At 50.0% G+C, this 18,145-nt stretch overlaps 1 long non-coding RNA gene across 3 annotated transcripts in view; it reads left to right on the top strand.

Annotated features, from left to right (window-relative positions):
• The window catches only part of LOC119923236, a 96,797-nt gene extending 81,490 nt beyond the window's left edge, over nt 1-15,307 (top strand). For 2 of the 3 annotated variants that reach the window (XR_005448797.1, XR_005448799.1), the window contains 3 exons: nt 11,336-11,395; nt 12,591-12,913; nt 15,268-15,307. This is a non-coding gene — a long non-coding RNA (uncharacterized LOC119923236). Of the gene's footprint in view, nt 1-8,988; nt 9,232-11,335; nt 11,396-12,590; nt 12,914-15,267 lie in introns of those variants that run through there. The other variant, XR_005448798.1, reaches the window with a different exon arrangement.
• Nucleotides 15,308-18,145: the final 2,838 nt, after the last annotated feature.

The following is an 18,145-nucleotide window of genomic DNA, read 5'->3' as shown; positions in this document are numbered from 1 at the left end:
ACGGTGGACGGTCCGCTATCCGGGGTCCAAGGGCCCGCGTACCCTTTCAGCCGAGGAGAGGAGCGGCGGTGGCCAGAGCAGAGCGTCGCCGCAGAGCCCCGCGGGGAAGCTGGTGGGCGACTCCTTTCTGGCCGAGTAACCGGGGCCGGGGAGATTAGAAAGGGGAGAGGGGTTTATGGACTGAGGCCCCTCCCCGGACCGGCTCTGTCCGCTGTCGAGGAATCCCTGGAGAGGAGTACGATCCAAGCCCCAGACCTTGGCGTGGGGGACGGATGGAGTCAGAAATCAATAATAACAGTCATGATGGTCATGATTATAATCATTGATCACTCATTCGTTCATTCATTCAATAGTATTTATTGAGCGCTGACTGTGAGCAGGGCACTGTACTAAGCGCTTGGGAAGTACAGGTTGGCAACATATAGAGACGGTCCCTACCCAACAGCGGGCTCACAGTCTAGAAGGGGTAGACAGACAACAAAACAAACAGAAGAACTATGTACAAGCAAAATAAATAAATGGCTCTTAAGCGCTGACTAGGTGCCAAAAACTGTACTCAGCACTCAGGTAGATGTGAGGTGATCAGGTTGGACGCAGTCCCTTTTCAAACCATGTGAGGCTCACGGTCTTTATCACAGTCACAGAGTTGTCCAAGGTCACACAGAGCAGGCCAGTGACTGGGATTACAGGTCCAGCATACTGGGGAAGCAGCATGACCTAGTGGATGGAGTACGGGCCTAGGAGTCAGAAGGTCATGGGCTCTACGACGTGTCTGCTGTGTGACCCTGGGTAATTCACTTCACATTTCTGTGCCTCACTTACCTCATCTGTAAAATGAGGATTGAGACTGTGAACCCCACATGGGACAGTGGCTGTGTCCACCTGGGTTTGCTTGTATTCATCCCAGCGGTTAGTTCTGTGCCTGGCACGCAGTAAGCGCTTGACAAATTCCATCATCATCATCAATCTCTCTCTTTTTGATGATATGAGTTTTTCATCGCTGGGGTAGATATAAGGTCATCAGGTTGGACACAAGTCCTTGTGTTGAATCCCCAGTTTACAGATGAGGGAACTGAGGCCCAGAGAAGGGAAATCACATGGCAGGCAAGTGGCAGAGCCAGAATAGTAATGATGATAATACAGATGACATTTATTAAGCGCTTACCATGTGCAAAGCACTGTTCTAAGTGCTGGGGAGGTGACAAGGTGATCAGGTTGTCCCACGGGGGGCTCACAGTCTTAGGCCCCATTTTTACAGATGAGGGAACTGAGGCCCAGAGAAGTCAAGTGACTTGCCCAAAGTCACACAGCTGACAATTGGAGGTGCCGGGATTTTAACCCATGACCGCTGACTCCAAAGCCTGTGCTGTTTCCACTGAGCCAGGCTGCTTCTCAGAATTAGAACCTAGCCCTTCTGACTCCCAGGCCCATGCTGTATTGTTCTATTTTCCTCTCCTAGGCACTTACTAGAGGGTTCTGCTCAGAGTAAGTGCTCAATAATTATCGTCGATTAATGATTGATCCCAACAGGGGTGGCCAAGCCACCAGAGGGTGGCAAGTCGCAGAGGGTGGTGTGTGGCCATCTGTGTAGCCAGCACCTGGCATTCTGAGGAGTGGAGGGAGAGGTAGAAGCAGCATGGCCCAGGTGGACTGAGCCCGGGGCCTGGGAGTCAGAAGGGCCTGGGTTCGAACTCCGCCTCTACCGTAACCGTATGTCAGTTCTGTAACCATTCATTCATGCATTCATCAATTCAATCGTATTTATTGAGGGCTTACTGTGTGCAGAGCACTGTACTAAGCATTTGGAAAGTACAGTTCATCAACCAAGAGAGATAATCCCTACCCAACAACAGGTTCACAGTCTAGAAGGGGGGGAGACAATAAAACAAAACAAGTAGACAGGCATCAATAGCATCAATATAAATAAATAGACTTATAGATATATACACATCGTGAAAAAAGTTAATTGGCCAAGTCACTTCACTTCTCTGGGCCTCAGGGTGCTCAGCTAGGTCTAGTCCTCAGTGCTTAGTTCAGTGCCTGGCCCACGGTTAGAACTTAAAATTCCACAATCGTCAGAAGTAGCGTGGCTCAGTGGAAAGAGCACGGGCTTTGGAGTCAGAGGTCACGGGTTCAAATCCCGGCTCCACCAACTGTCAGCTGTGTGACTTTGGGCAAGTCACTTCACTTCTCTGGGCCTCAGTTCCCTCATCTGTAAAATGGGGATTAAGACTGTGAGCCCCATGTGGGAGAGCTCACCTCCTCCAGGAGGCCTTCCCAGACTGAGCCCTCTCCTCAGTCTCCTCTCCCCCTCCCCATCCTCAAGCCTTACCTCCTTCCCCTCCCCACAGCACCCGTATATATTTGTACATATTTATTACTCCATTTATTTTACTTGTACATGTTATTTATCTATTTATTTTATTTTGTTAATATGTTTTGTTCTGTCATCTGTCTCCCCCTTCTAGACTGTGAGCCCGCTGTTGGGTAAGGACCGTCTCTATATGTTGCCAACTTGGACTTCCCAAGCGCTTAGTACAGTGCTCTGCACACAGTAAACGCTCAATAAATACGATTGAATGAATGAACCTGATTACCTTGTATCCCGCCGGGTTTAGAATCGTGCTTCGTACGCCATCGTTATGATAAAGGCTGCTGGGTGGGGTTGAGCCCGAGGGGTATGTAAGCACAGGGAGGGCGGGGTGGCGATCCTGCCTGTTTTCTCTTGGTAATGAGCCGTCTGAGATGCAGATAGCAGAAAGTTGGAACAGCAAATGAGAACTTCCTCCGCAACTCCCCCCTCCGCACCTCCCCCCAAAACCGAAACAGGCGATAAAAGGGGGAAAAACCTAGTTCCCTGGGGCCGCGGAACAAAGAAAACAAATACCAAAGATCTGCGCTGAGACACCTTAATGGGGCCGAGGCCAAAGCACTCGAACCAGGATGGCATGCTGCGGGGTCCAGACTCCTTGAAAGTCCTGTGACATGGGACTATCTTCAGGAAATTTGGGGAAGCCAGTCGGATTGGTAGCTATTTTGGGTCGGGGGGCGGTGGGGAGGGGTGTGTGTGTGTGTGTGTGTGTGTGTGTGTGTGTGTGTGTGTGTGTGTGTGTGTGTGTGTGTGTGTGTGTGTGTGTGTGTGTGTGTGTGTGTGTGTGTGTGTGTGTGTGTGTGTGTGTGTACGTACGCACGCATCTACGGCCCTTTCAATTAGGCTAAGCGTGAGGTAAAGTGTTCCGCTGTATACGATGGTAATAATAATAATGATGGTGGCATTTGTTAAGGGCTTACTATGTGCCGGGCACGGTACTGAGCGCCGGGGTGGGTACAAGCAAATTGGGTTGGACCCAGTCACTGTCCCACTTGGGGCTCCCGATCTCAATCCCCATTTTACAGATGAGGGAACTGGAGCACAGAGAAATGAAGTGACTCGTGGGTCAGTGGAAAGAGCACGGGCTCGGGAGTCAGAGGTCATGGATTCTAATCCCGACTCTGCCACTTGTCGGCTGTGTGACCTTGGGCAAGCCGCTTAACTTCTCTGTGCCTCAGTTACCTCATCTGTAAAATGGGGATTAAGATTGTGAGCCCCACGTGGGACAACCTGACCACCTTGTATCCCCCCCCCCCCGCTTAGAACGGTGCTTTGCACATAGTAAGCGCTTAACAAATATCATCATTATTATTATTATTGAGGTCACACAGCAGACAAGTGGTGGAGTTGGGAGTAGAACGGACCTTCTGATTCCCAGGCCCGTGCTCTTTCCACTAAACCGTGCTGCTCTGGTGAGTGTCTCCTCCAGGCGCGCTGGCCGGGCGGGTCGGGACCGGGCGAGTCGGGACCGGGCGGGTTCGGCGACGGCGGCGGTTCTCAGCGGTGCGGGGCCGTCGCCATGGCAGCGGCCTCCTTTTTCCCCGAAGTCCCGCAGGCTCAGCCCGTTCTGCTCTTTAAATTCCCCGCCGATTTCCGGGAGGACGCGGACTCCACAAGGGCAGTCCGGGGGTGGGAGCCCAGCCCAGCCCGCACATTCCACTCCTGTGCTGCTAACCTCCTCACTGGGCCTTGGTCTTGCCTGTCCCGCCGTCGATCCCTAGCCCACGTCCTAGGAATGCCCTCCCTCCTCATCCTCCAAAGTAGCTCACTTCTGTCCTTCGATGCCCTACTGAAAGCTCATCTCCTCCAGGAGGCCATCCCAGACTGTGCCCCCCTCTTCCTCTGCTCCTCCTCTCCTTCCCATCGCTCCTACTCCCTCCCTCTGCTCTACCCCCCCACCCCGCCCCACAGCACTTATGTATATAGGAACATATTTATTGTACTATTTATTTTATTAATGATGTGCATATATCTATAATTCTATTGATTTGTTTTGATGCTTTGTTTTGTTGTCTGCCTTCCCCCTTCTAGACTGTGAGACCGTTGTTGGGTAGGGATTGTCGTCATCTGTTGCCTAATTGTATTTTCCAAATGCTTAGTACAGTACTCTGCACACAGCAAGCGCTCAAGAAATACGATTGAATGAATGAATGATTGAGCTCTAATCCCGGCTCTGCCCCTTGTCTGCTAGGTGATCTTAGGGCAAATCATCCCACCTCTCTGGGCCCCCGTTACCTCATCTGGAAAATCGGGACCAAGATTGTGAGCCCCACGTGGGTCAGGGACCGCGTCCAACCCGATTTGCTTGTATCCACCCCAGCGCTTAGGACAGTGCCCGACACACAGGAAATGCTTAACAAATATCATTATAATTTTTATTACTATTATTATTCTTCTCAAAGATTGGGGTTCTAATTCTGACTGTGGCTCATGGATGCTTATTTGACCGTAGGCAAATCACTTAACTTTTCAATTTCTTCATCTTTAAAATGTGGATTCCATATCTGTAACTTCCTTCTTAGATGGAGCGCTCCCCCCCCCCCGCCCACCCCACATTCCCCCACCTCTTTTTCCCTAATCTCCTCCTCCCAGCTACCCCTACCCCCTTCCTCCACCTCCCCATCTCCTCCACACTTCCCCCTGCCTCTTTCCTCCACCTCCTTCTCCCCCATCTCCTTTCTCCTCTACACTTAGCCCCTTCCTCCCACTTCTTCCTTTCCCCACCTCTGCCTCCCCATCTCCTTTCCATCCATGGAGAAGCAGCATGGCCCAGGGTAAAGAGCACGGGCTTTGGAGTCAAAGGTCAGGGCTTCAAATGCCGGCTCCACCAATCAATCCATCAATCAATCGTATTTATTGAGCACTTACTGTGTGCAGAGCACTGTACAAGCGCTTGGGAAGTACAAGTTGGCAACATATAGAGACAGTCCCTACCCAACAGTGGGCTCACAGTCTAGAAGTAGTCCAGTTGTCAGCTGTGTAACTTTGGGCAAGTCACTTCACTTCTCTGGGCCTCAGTGACCTCAACTGTAAAATGGGGATTAAGACTGTGAGACCCTCCGTGGGACAACCTGATCACCTTGTAACCTCCCCAGCGCTTAGAATAGTGCTTTGGACATAGTAAGCGCTTAATAAATGCCATCATCATTATTATTATTATCTCCCCCTTGCCTCCTTCCCCATCTCTTGTCCTGCTTCCCCTCTCCCCCGACCTCCTTCTCCCCCAATCACCTCCCTGCTGCTACCCCTAGTTCATTCAGTCATTCAGCTGAATTTATTGAGTGCGTACTGTGCTCTGGTAGTATAGTGCTCTGTACTAATTGCCTGGAAAGTACAATTTGGCAACAAATAGAGACAATTACTACCCAACAACGGGCTCACAGTCAAGAAGGGAGGAGACAGACAACAAAACAAAACAAGTAGACACGCATCAATAGCATCAATATAAATGAATAGAATTATAGATATATACACATCATTAATAGAATAAATAGAATTATAAATATGTACATATATACACAAGTGCTTTGGGGCAGGGGCGGGGAGCGGGGTAGAGCAGAGGGAGGGAGTAGGGGCGATGGGGAGGGAAGGAGGAGCAGAGGAAAAGGGGGGCTCAATATGGGAAGGCCCCCTGGAGGAAGTGAGCTTTCAGGAGGGCTTCGAAGGAGGGAAGTGTGCTAGTTTGGCGGATGTGAGGAGGGAGGGCATTCCATTCATTCATTCAATCGTATTTATTGAGCACTTACTGTGTGCAGAGCACTGTACTAAGCACTTGGGAAGTACAAATCAGCAACACATAGAGACGGTCCCTACCTAGCAGTGGGCTCACAGTCTACGAGGGGGAGACAGACAACACCACAAAACAAGTAGACAGGTGTCAATACCATTAGAATAAATAGAATTATAGCTACATACACATCATTAATAAAATAAATAGAGTAATAAGTAGGTACAATTATACACAAGTGCTGTGGGGAGGGGAAAGGGGTAAGGCAGAGGGAGGGAGGGGGGGATGATCAATCAATCAATCGTATTTATTGAGTACTTACTGTGTGCAGAGCACTGTACTAAGCACTTGGGAAGTACAAGTTGTCAACATATAGAGACGGTCCCTGCCCAACAGTGGGCTCACAGTCTAGAATACAGAGATAGGATGTGAGCCAGGGTTCGACAGCGGGACAGGCGAGAGCGAGGCACAGTTGGCAGCAGAGGAGTGGAGTGTGCAGGCTGGGATGTAGAAGGAGAGAAGGGAGGTGAAATAAAAGGGGGCAAGGGGATGGAAAGCTTTGAAGGCAATAGTGAGGAGTTTTTGCTTGATACGAAGGTTGTTAGGAAACCACTGGAAATTTCTGACAGTGCGGGGAGGGGGGTGGGTGGTGACAGGCCCAGGGCATTTCTGTAGAAAGATAATCTGGGCATCAGAGTGAAGTATAGACTGAAGCGGGGAGAGACAGGAAGGTTGGGAGATCAGAAAAGATGCTTAGGCAGTTATCCAATCAGGATACGATGAATGACTGTACTATAACGTGGTTGCAGTTTGGATGGAGAGGGAAGGGCGGAACTCGGCTACTACCTTCTTCCCCCATCTCCTCCCCTGCTACCCCTACGTCCTTCCCTGTCCTTCTTCCCCAGTCTCCTCCCCCCGACAGCCCCTAGCCGTTTTCCCCCACTTCCACCTTCCCCATCTTTTCCCCTGCTACCCCTTTGCCCTTTCCTTCCTACCTCCTCCTCACCCAATCTCCCACCCCTACCATGCTACCCCTAGCCCCTACCCCCACTTCCTTCTTTATATCTATTAATGTCTGGCTCCCCCTCTAAATTGTCAGCTTATTGTGGTCAGGGAATATGTCTGTTTATTGTTATATTGTATTCTTCCCAAGCACTTAGTATAGTGCTCTGCACACAGTAAGCAGATTGATGGAATGAGCAAATGAATGAACAAACTAACTCCACCTTCTCCACCCCTGCTACCCCTGTCTCCTTCCCTCACCTCCTTCTCCCCCCCATCCCCTCCCCCCAACACCTAGCCCCTTCCCCCAATTTCCTCTTTCCACCATTTCTTTCTCTGCTACCCCTACCTCCTTTCCCCCACTTCCTCCTTCCCCGATTTCCTTCCCCACTAAATCTACTTCCTCTCCCCACCCCCACCCCCACCCCGGCTACCGCTACCCCTACCCCCAAGCACTGGGGTGGATACAAGCAAATCTGTTTGGACATAGTCCCTGTCCCAGGTGGTGCTCACATTCTCAATCCCCATTTTATAGAATGAGGGAACTGAGGCCCAGAGAAGTGAAGTGACTTGTCCAAGGTCACACAGCAGACAAGCGGCAGAGCCAGGATTAGAGCCCATGACCTTCTGACTCTGAGGCCCATGGTCTCTCCACTACACCATGCTGCTTCTCCAATACAGGCCCTGGAACTGGGGCGGGGGCGAGGTTAGGGGGTGGGGGCTGCCAGGGGACCAGAGGTGTCAATCTGCCCATCAATCAATCAGTCGGTGGGGTTTAAGAGCAGTTACTGGGTGCACAGCACTGGACCAGCACTTGGGAGGGAACGATAGAATGGAATTAGCAGGCACATTCCCTGCCCATAGCAAGTCAAGAGGGGGATAGATACCTAAATACTGTGGGGTGGAGATGGGGTTGGTTCATTCATTCATTCATTTATTCATTCAATCATAAGCAGCATGGCCCAATGGAAAGAGCACGGGCTTGAGAGTCAGAGGTCATGGGTTCAAATCCTGGCTCTGCCAGTTGTCAGCTGTGTGACTTTGAGCAAGTCAGTTAACTTCTCTGGGCCTCAGTTACCTTATCTGTAAAGTGGGGATGAAGACTGTGAGCCCCATGTGGGACAATCTGATCACCTCGTATCCTCCCCAGCGCTGAGAACAGTGCTTTGCACATAGTAAGCGGTTAACAAATGCCATCATCATCATCCTATTTGTTAGGCACTTACTGTGTGCACAGCACTGCACTAAGTGCTTGGGAGAGTGCAAGATTACAATAAACAGACACATTCCCTGCCCACAATGAGCATACAGTCTTGAGGGATGTGGAAGCACAATGGTCAAGGTCCTGGTTTTGTCCACCTTTCTCTCTGACCTTTCCCTCTGCCTAAGGCCCACTTATCACTCTATCACAGGAGGTCCAGGACTAAACAGCCCCAGGTTCTCACTGCTTTCTAGCCTAAAGTATTTCTCCTATTGTATTGTTCTGATGATTATGAATATTGTACCAATGGTGTAATAATAATACTAATATTTGTTAAGTGCTTACTATGTGCCAAGCACTGTTCTAAGTGCTGGGGTAGATACAAGGTACTCAGGTTGTCCCACGTGACGATGATGATGATGGTATTTGTTAAGCGCTTACTATGTGCAAAGCACTGTTCTAAGCGCTGGGGGGATACAAGGTGATCAGGTTGTCCCACGTGGGGCTCACAGTCTTCATCCCGCTTTTACAGACGAGGGAAGTGAGGCCCAGAGAAGTGAAGTGACTTGCCCAAAGTCACACAGCTAATAAGTGACAGAGCCCGGATCAGAATCCATGACTCCCAAGCCTGCACTCTTTCCAATAACCCACGCTGCCCGCTTCTCATATATAAAGAAGCTCTGTATTGCTTGAAGTTGAGCTGGCCTTGACTCTCAGGGGAATCTCTGCCACTCAATGCCTCTCCCTACTGGTGCCAGGTGAAGCTCTAGTAGTAATAAAACTTGACTCTGACATACCTTTTTCTAAACACAACTCAGAGTCTGAAAAGTTTCTCTTCCACCGTAATTTGGTGCCGTGACTCAGATGACAACGCTCGATGACGGTCCGGAGCGGTCCATCTCTCAGTGACCCTCAAGTGCAACCACAGAGGTAACAGACCTTTGGAAATCTATTTGGCATTAGTCCTAATGAAAATGGGAAAAAGGCAATTAAAAGAGGTTTCTCTCGCACCGAAGGGAACTCCAGCTTATTTCATGCAAATTCATTATGGACCAAAAATTGATAAGTTCTCAGATGAATGAGAATTTTTTACCCAAGATAAACCTCCTAAATTTCCCCACAGATGGAACTTTTGAGCTATATAAAATAAGTTCATCGTTGGAGCTTTGGAACCTAAAGGAAGTAAGATTGACCAGGGTCAGTGGGATTTAGGAAAGCATTCTTGTCATTTCTCCGTCTTGTCTACTTTTCTATCTCTGTCCCGATTGGCAATCACGTCGGGCACCCTAGCATCCGTTTCGGATGGCCATGCGCAAGACCCTCGGTGTCCAAACCGCAAAAACCTGGGTGTGTATTCCTTACGCCCATCTGACTTGGCGTAAACTGTCTTAAACTTCTTTCTCCGAAAGAAACTCCATGCTCAATACTACTCTTACCAGGTGGGTTTAGTTCAGTGCTAGATGTCAGGAGGACAGGGACCCAACCAAACTCAACAAACTTGGTAGGTAATCTTCCTTAGTATGTACCTGGTACAGACTCCGGTCCTCTCAGAGTCCAAGCGATGAAAGTTGTAAAAAATGGAGTCCGGTGCTCTCCTGGGATTAAAATATATGTTTAAAATCTGCACTGACCAAATTAAATGGCAGGCACCAAAATAGCCTCATAGGAAAAGATCAGTGTTTGAGATAGACCTTTCCTGAAAATTTATGTCCTTGATTAAAGAAAGTTCTTGGTGATGCCTGAGAACATCTCCATTCTGTTTTATGTGTGAATGTGTCGAGGTTGGGCGCCCCCTCGAGTTTGTGGAAACGTTTAGAGTGTTCTGCTTTAAGAGGTGGAGGGATTGCGTGAATGTGTTGTGATTAAGATTGCCCTCGTGTCCGTGGGCCAGAATGGCTATGTAGCATGTTTTGGAACTCCAAGGATTTGGAGAGTAACAAAAAGATATTGCAAATAACTGTTATATTAAGAATCTTTTGTTTAAATTGCCAATTGTTGAATTAGTGATGGCATAAGAATAATTGTTAATATAATTGGGAAAGAGCTGTTGTTTCAAACGTTTTCATCAATTTATATCTGGCTATATGATGCTGCTGTTCACATACCAGTTCTATGGTTAAGAGTGTAGCTTCCTAGGTTTTAACCCAATAGGACACATAAGGTCAAGAAAAGGGATCTTCGTTCAACTGCCTCCCAGAGAGCCGATCTTCGGTAACTTGATGCCCTTTTGGGGTGGTTTGAGAGGTAATCTGTTTGGGGTTACTTGAAAGGAAGCCCAGTTGGGGGTTTGAAAGAAAACCCTAGGAGACAACCGGTGTCTCCTTTCCAGTTTACCGGCTGCAGGAATAGAAGCGGGATTATTGTTCTCACTATACTTGTGTGTTGGAGATATAAAGTGTTCTCTCTCTCTCTCTCTCTCTCTCTCTCTCTCTCTCTCTCTCTCTCTCTCTCATATCTCACTCTTCCTAAGATCTGTGACCAGGAAGGGATTCAACATCAGAACCTGTGAGAACCTCCTCTCTAAGGACTGTTCGCTGGTTATCTCCCAGAGCCATTAGTTATTGATTCTGATACATTTAAATGCTTCCATGGCCAATGATTTGTTACCGATGCTTTATTTCTCTTTCCTGTGTGACTAAACAAAATGTTCAGCACATGGTAAGCACTTAAATACCAGGATGACTTGTTATTATTATTTTCTGTTAGATTATCGTAGATCTCTTCAGTGCATTCGGATCTAGGTCGGTTGGGCGAGCATGATACAGCCAAGTTGGTAAACACTTTCCCTGCCCACAACGAGCTTGCAGTCTAGAGACTAGCTTGCAGTCGATGGTATTTATTGAGCTCTTACTATGTGCAGAACGCTGCACTAAGCGCTTGGGAGAGTCCAGTATAACAGAGTTGATAGACACGTTCCCTGCTCAGAGCGAGTTCTCAGTGTAGAGAAGGGAATGGGAACTTCAGGAACGTCACTTCTAGGGGGCAACTGCGACTGCTTAGGGTCATTCCTAACCGATGCCATCTTGGTCTTCAGCCTCAGCAGGTCCAAAATCCAGGGCCATGGGAGAGCATGGATCCTACCCAACCTCAAAAGGTACCGGGCCCACCTTCGGCCCCTCCGTCCGACCTCGGTCCCCCCCCGCTGAACGACGGCAGGCTCCTTGACAAGCCAGAGGCTTGACTGGATGAGCCTGGTCCTGATCCTGATCCTCGCAGAGGGGCAGCTGCCTGCAGCCTCCCTGTCCTACCCTCTGGGCCCCAGGGAAGGGGGCATCGGTGCCACTTCTTGGTGTGTGGGCAGGGGAGGAAGGAAGCATGGGGGCGTTTGGGCAGGGTGGGAGAGCAAATGGGTCAGACATGGGAGAGCAAATGGGCCAGAAAGGCTGGCTACAGCATCTTTACCATCCCAAACCCCTATTGGACCTCAAGGAGAGGAGGGGCACTGTGGGCGGGAATGGCCGCTTTTTTGTTAATTGGCATTTTTTTAAGCACTTACTGTGGGCCAGGCACCGTCCCAGGCACTGGGGTAGCTAATCGAGTTGGACACAGTAGGGCTCACAGTTTTAATTCCTATTTTACAGATGAGGGAGGGAACTGAGGCACAGAGAAGCAAACTGACTTGTTTTTCATGCTATTTGTTATGTGCTCACTATGCGCCAGGGACCTGTTCTAAGCACTGGGGTAGATACAAGCTAATCAGTTTGGACACAGACCCTGCCCCACATGGGAGCTCACAGTCTTAGTCACTATTTTACAGATGAGGGAACTGAGGCATACAGAAATGAAGTGACTTGTCCCGGGTCCCACAGCAGACAAGTGGCAGAGCCAGGATTCAAACCCATGACTGCCTGACTCCTAGGCCTATACTCTACCTACTATGCCGTGCTGACGCAGCCCCTGTCGCACAAAGAGTGAAAATCAAGGAAAATCGCTTTCTATTTACTTCTCAATCAGCAGTAGTTCCCCAGCACCTACCGTGTGCAGAGCAGCGTACAACTGTGTGCAGAGCAGTGTACAGAGTGCCTAGGTGGGGACAATGTCAGTCAACACCATTCCTGCCCTCAGTCAGTCGGTAATGAGTCCGTAGCACTGTACTGGGAGAGTTCAATATAACTAGATACGTTCTCTGCCCACAACAAGCTTTCAGTCTAGAGGCAGGGTCCAATGTTAATAGAAACAAATAAATTACAGATATGGGCATAAGGAGGTTAGAGACCTTAAGATCTAGGGGAATGTATTCCCCAAGGCCGTGGTTCCTGGAACAGAGATTCTGTCTCTCTGCATTGCAGTTGCTCTCGACTAACCAGCAGTGGAAGCCCATAGAGAAGCTGCAGAAGGTGAGGAAACCGACCGCCTGACCGAGGGGACCGAGCCGCCGATCCTGCATCCCCAGGAATCCAGAGGAATCGCCTCTGCACAACCTCGTCTTCTGAACCGGTGCACAGAGATACTTCTGCTGCATTCTCAGAGCATACCCGCATCCGGGGGCCTCCTCGGACCGGGGGTCTCCCACCCCACCGGAGGGACCGCCTAGTGGGATGACGACCGGACAGGTGGCATCCAGGCCTAAACCCAGCACTCCCCGTTTGGCAGCCCGGTCTTCTCCAGAAAGGTCAGTGATCGCTCCCCTGGTGGAATGGCATGTACTGCTCTGTCAGGTAGATTGACTCGTGTCTGTTCCACCCCCCCCCACCCCCGAAACAAAAGGCGGAACGCTCGCTTCTTCGTTCAGCCGATTTCACTCATCCGTAAGAAATGCATTCTGAAAAAAAGCGCCTTAAAAATACCCACAGTTCACAGTTAGGGAACGTGGAATGTCAGATTTCATTCATTCAGTCAGTCATATTTCTTGAGAGCCTACTGTGTTGGTTGAGAGCACTGTACTGAGCATTTGGAAAAGTACAATAAAACCATCAACAGACACATTCCCTGCTCACAATGAGCTGAGAGTCTATAGGACCTGGGTACTAATCCCACCTCCTCCATCAAATAAATATGGTACTTTTTTGATTACATTAATTATGGTACTTGTTAAGGGCTTACTATATGCCAAACACCGTTCTAAGCACTGGGGCAGGTACAAGTTCATCAGGTCTGACACGGTCCCCGTCCCGTGTGGGGCTCACAGTCTAAGTAGGAGGGAGAAGAGCTATCCAATTTCCATTTTAGAGATGAGGAAACACTGATGTACTCACCCAAGGTCACGCAGCAGAGAAGTGACAGACTTGGGATTCGAACTCAGGTCCTTTGTCTCCCGGGCCCGTGCTCTTTTCACTAGGTCATGCTGCTTCGTAGCCTGCTGTGTGACCTTAGGCAAGTCACTTCACTTTTCTGGGCCTCAGGTTCCTCATCTGTAATCTTTATCTTAATCTGTGAGCCCCTGTGGTACATGGGCTGTGTCCAGCCTGATTAGCTTTATCTACCCCAGTGCTTAGAACAGTACTTGGCACGTAGTAGGCACTTGATAAATACCGTAAGACAAGAAGAAAACAGAGAAGGCTCCTGAGTCATTTCTAAAGCTTGACCTCAGCATCAGCTATTCTCTCCCATCATCTGCCCAGAGGAGGATCTCCAGGAAAGTTCTTCAGACAGGACCGGGCCTTTGGAAAGACATAAATTAACTTCCCATTACCAAAAGGGCTTTTCAAGTACTTATTGAATACTATTATCATTGTTATTATTATCATTATCATCCCTCACAACACAGGTGTACCTAACGATTGTATTATACTCTCCCTAGTGCATAGTTTCAGTCTAGAGGAGGGGTCTTGTGGCATCCCAAGCACATGCAGTAAATGCTCAATAAATTCTGTGGATTGATTGATTGATTGATTGATTGACTGATTGACTCATGACCTAGTGTAAAGAACAGGGACCTGAAAGGCAGAGGACCTGGGTTAACATCCTGACTCCATCACTTGTCTGCTGGGTGACCTTGGGCAAGTCACTTCACTTCTCTGGTCCTCCGTTCCCTCGTCTGTAAAATGGGAATTGAGATTGTGAGCCCCACCTGGGACAGGGACTGTGTCCAACTCGATTTGCTTGTATCCACCCCAGCACTTAGTACAGTGTCTGCCACATAGTAAGCACTTAACAAATGCTGTCACTATTATTATTACTATACCTGCTGTGTGACCTTGGGTAAAGCACTTCACTGATATAGGTTTGGGGACTGTATCGTTCATTCATTCATTCAGTCGTATTTATTGAGCGCTTACTGTGTGTAGAGCACTGTACTGAGCACTCAGAAATAGGATAGTACATAGTATATTACACTATAGTATAGTACAGTATAGAGAAGCAGTGTGGTTCAGTGGCAAGAGCCCGAGCTTTGGAGTCAGATGTCAGAGGTTCGAATCCCGCTCCACCGCTTGTCAGCTGTGTGACCTTGGGCAAGTCACTTCACTTCTCTGGGCCTCAGTTCCATCTGTAAAATGGGAATGAAGACTGTGAGCCCTGCGGGGGGCAACCTGATCACCTTGTAACCTCCCAGTGATGGGGCCCCTCCCATGCACCATGGAAAGGTTGCAGATATTGTTTGAATGTACACGGTTCTGTTGCCATATTTGGTATGGGCCTTAGACCTTGCAGTCCACTGGGGTCCAGGAACCAAACCAAATCCGCCCAGCTCTGTACCAAATCTGCACCAATCCAGTCCCCACTGTTTTCAAATCTATCAATCACTGTGATCAGCAACAGCAGTATATAAGCCCATTATATCGGGCACTTGGGGCCTTTTCCCTTAAAGAAATGAGCCCACCGGGTGCGTTACCCCCTATTCGGTCTTCGGGGCCTTTTCCCTTAAGGCAATGAGCCCGCCGGGTGTGTTACCCACTATTCGGTCTTCGGGGCCTTTTCCCTGAAGGAAATGAGCCCACCGGGTGCGTTATCCTCTATTCGGTCTTCGACCTTACCACTAATACTTTATTAAAACGTTCGGCAGTCACATGCTGTCTAATTCTTTAGTCGCCCGGCGACTTGGTGGCCATCCAGAACAACCGCCGCCATCATTTTGGTGGCCCGTACAGGGACCCAGTAGATGTGACTGCCGCCGTCCTAGCTGACTACAGCACAGCCTGAAGCCTTCGGAGTGGTGAGTTCTTTTTTTGAATTGTTCTTGTCTGTTCTTGCGGAGGCACCATCTAGTTCCCGGGTACACTAGGGGGGATGGAAGGACCGACCGACTATTAAGCCCTCCGCGACTGATGAAGCCTAAGCACGCCCGCAGGACAATGGGCCGCCGGGTCGACCTCGACCCCCTCGGGCCACCAGGTTGACCTAGGCTCCGAGGAACGGACACAACTCCTGCAGCGACGGACTAAGTCCCCACTGCGGCTACGGTTAAGCTACGCCACCTTCCTCCTGACTATTAAGCCCCCACCCTGCCTTTCCACCCCCTGGGTTGGTCCGGGAAAAGAACCTCTCGTCAGGAGGCAGTCCGGGGAAGGGACCTCCCATCAGGGGATGCCTTGAGTTGGAGGGACCACAGCTTGGGCAAGTGGGACGCCACGCGGCGCTCGGGCATAACCCGAGACAGGCACAGAACGGGAATTGTTCTTGTCTGCTCTCGCGGAGGCACCCTCTAATTCCCGGGTACACTGGTGGGAAGGAAGGCCAATCGGGTCGGTCTGGGAAAGGACTTCTCATCAGGAGACAGTTCGGGCATTTCAGCACCGGTGGGACGCCACTCGGTGCACGGGCATAACCCGAGACAGACACAGAACCGGGATTGTTCTCGTCTGCTCTTGCGGAGGCACCCTCTAGTTCTTGGGTACACTGTGGGGAAGGAAGGCCGACCGGGTCGGTCTGGGAAAAGGACCTCTCATCAGGAGACGGTCCAGATATTTCGCGCCAGTGGGACGCCACGCAGCGCTCGGACATATCCCGAGACAGACACAGAACCGGAATTGTTCTTGTCTGCTCTCGTGGAGGCACCCTCTAGTTCCCAGGTTCACTAGGGGGGAAGGAAGACCGACCGGGTCAGTCATAACCTGAAACGGACACAGAACTTTAAAAAAGGAACGTTTTCCACCCATTAGGGGAAGTTTTTTTTTTTCAATCACCTCAAAAGAGGAACGTTTTAATAAGGACAAATTTGGTTTGGCCGATTTAAAATGCCAGTAACTGATTTTTTGTGCACCACAAAATGGCCCCAGTATAAATTAGAGGATCAAGAGGTCTGGCCCGAATATGGGTCACTAAATTATAATACCATTCTCCAGCTGGACTTCTTATATTGCAGGCAGTTAGAGAAATGGTCAGAAATCCATATGTCCAAGCTTTTATGGCTTTGTCCCAGAGCCCTGAGGGAAAGAACTGCCACATTTTTTTTTCCTGGGCCCCTCCCAGGGGTCCAGCTCTAATGCCCGATTCCCCAGATGTACTGGATGAGCCTCTCCTTGGCTGAGGACTCTGGGAGAATGACTTTCCATACCAGGCCACCTTGTGAGCCCTAAGCCCTTCCAGCACCCGGGGAGGCACACGCTATACCCTTCCAGAGACAGAGGAAAGGATACTCCCCTTGAGGGAGGTCACAGGGGAAAGGGGACAGATAGTGCGGGTACAGGCACCCTTCTCTTTGAGCGAATTGGAAATGGCAAAACGGAAATTGGGACAATATTCTGTGGACCCCAAGCACTTTCGGGAAGAATTCTGGAGTCTGACCCTGCAGTACAATCTGTCATGGGAAGGTCTTAACCTGTTGCTTTATAGCTGTTCCTCGCTCCAAACCAGAGTGGAGTTATCAGGGGGAGAGTACTGATAGACAGCTCCAGGATCATATGATTGCATGCCTACTGGCGGGCATGGAGAAAGTAATTAGGAAGCAAGTTAACTGTGATCGGGTCTGAGCTGTGACCCAGGACTCTACTGAGAACCGTCCCATGTTTAGTCAGGCTGGCGGAGGCGATTCGAAAGTAATTCTAAATCTGTACTTTATTAATTAGCTGAAGATATCCACCAAAAACTACAGAAGGAGCAGTTGGGGCCACAAACCCCCACGAATCAGTTGATAGGGGCTGCCTTTAGAGTTTTTAACAACCGTGACCAGGCAGCCTGAGATGAGAAGGACCACAGGGCCAAAGTGAAGGGAAGAGAGCAGGCCCAGTTACTTGTGGCGGCCCTGACGAGGGTCGATCTCACCCTGGAAGGTTGCCCGATGCGGCTACGGCGCTAGCCCAGGGTCTGGGAAGCCCTGTTTTGTGTGCCACCAGTCTGGCCATTGGGCTCAGGAGTGCCCCCAGGCGCGGAGGCCTGGTCGCGGCCGCCAGCCACCTGGACCGTGCCCCCTCTGCTGGGGACATGGGCATTGGAAGCGGAACTGCCCACTACTGGAGGTGACCGCCGACCCTGAGGCTGGCGAGAGCCGGGACTGACGGACCCCAGGGAATGGCCAGGCACGCGTGGGAACCATCTCCATAGCTGAACCCAGGGTGAGCATGGAAGTGTCCGGTAAGATTATAAATTTTCTTATCGATACAGGGGCCACCTGTACTGTCCTTCCCAGTTTTCGCGGTTCTACCCATCCATCTGGAGTAAGGGAGATGGGGATTGACGGCATCTCAAAATCTTGTCGCCAAACAGCCCCCCCCTACCATGTTTATATCAGCAGGAACTGTTTGGCCTGACCTAGCCAAACCTTTTACCTTATATGTAGACAAGCAGTGACACCACTGTGCTGCGGTTCTAGGTCAATCCTTGGGGTCAGACTTTCGGGCGGTAGCATATTTTTCCAAGTGTTTGGATAGTGTTGCCTCTGGTTGGCCAGCATGTCTCCATGCAGTAGCGGCCATCGCCGTAGCGGTACAGGAGAGCAGAAACCTGACTTTGGGCTAACCCCTTACCG

This window comes from Tachyglossus aculeatus, unplaced genomic scaffold (assembly GCF_015852505.1).
Source record: "Tachyglossus aculeatus isolate mTacAcu1 unplaced genomic scaffold, mTacAcu1.pri scaffold_161_arrow_ctg1, whole genome shotgun sequence".
Taxonomy (NCBI): domain Eukaryota; kingdom Metazoa; phylum Chordata; class Mammalia; order Monotremata; family Tachyglossidae; genus Tachyglossus; species Tachyglossus aculeatus.
This window is presented reverse-complemented; position numbering and strand designations above follow the sequence as displayed.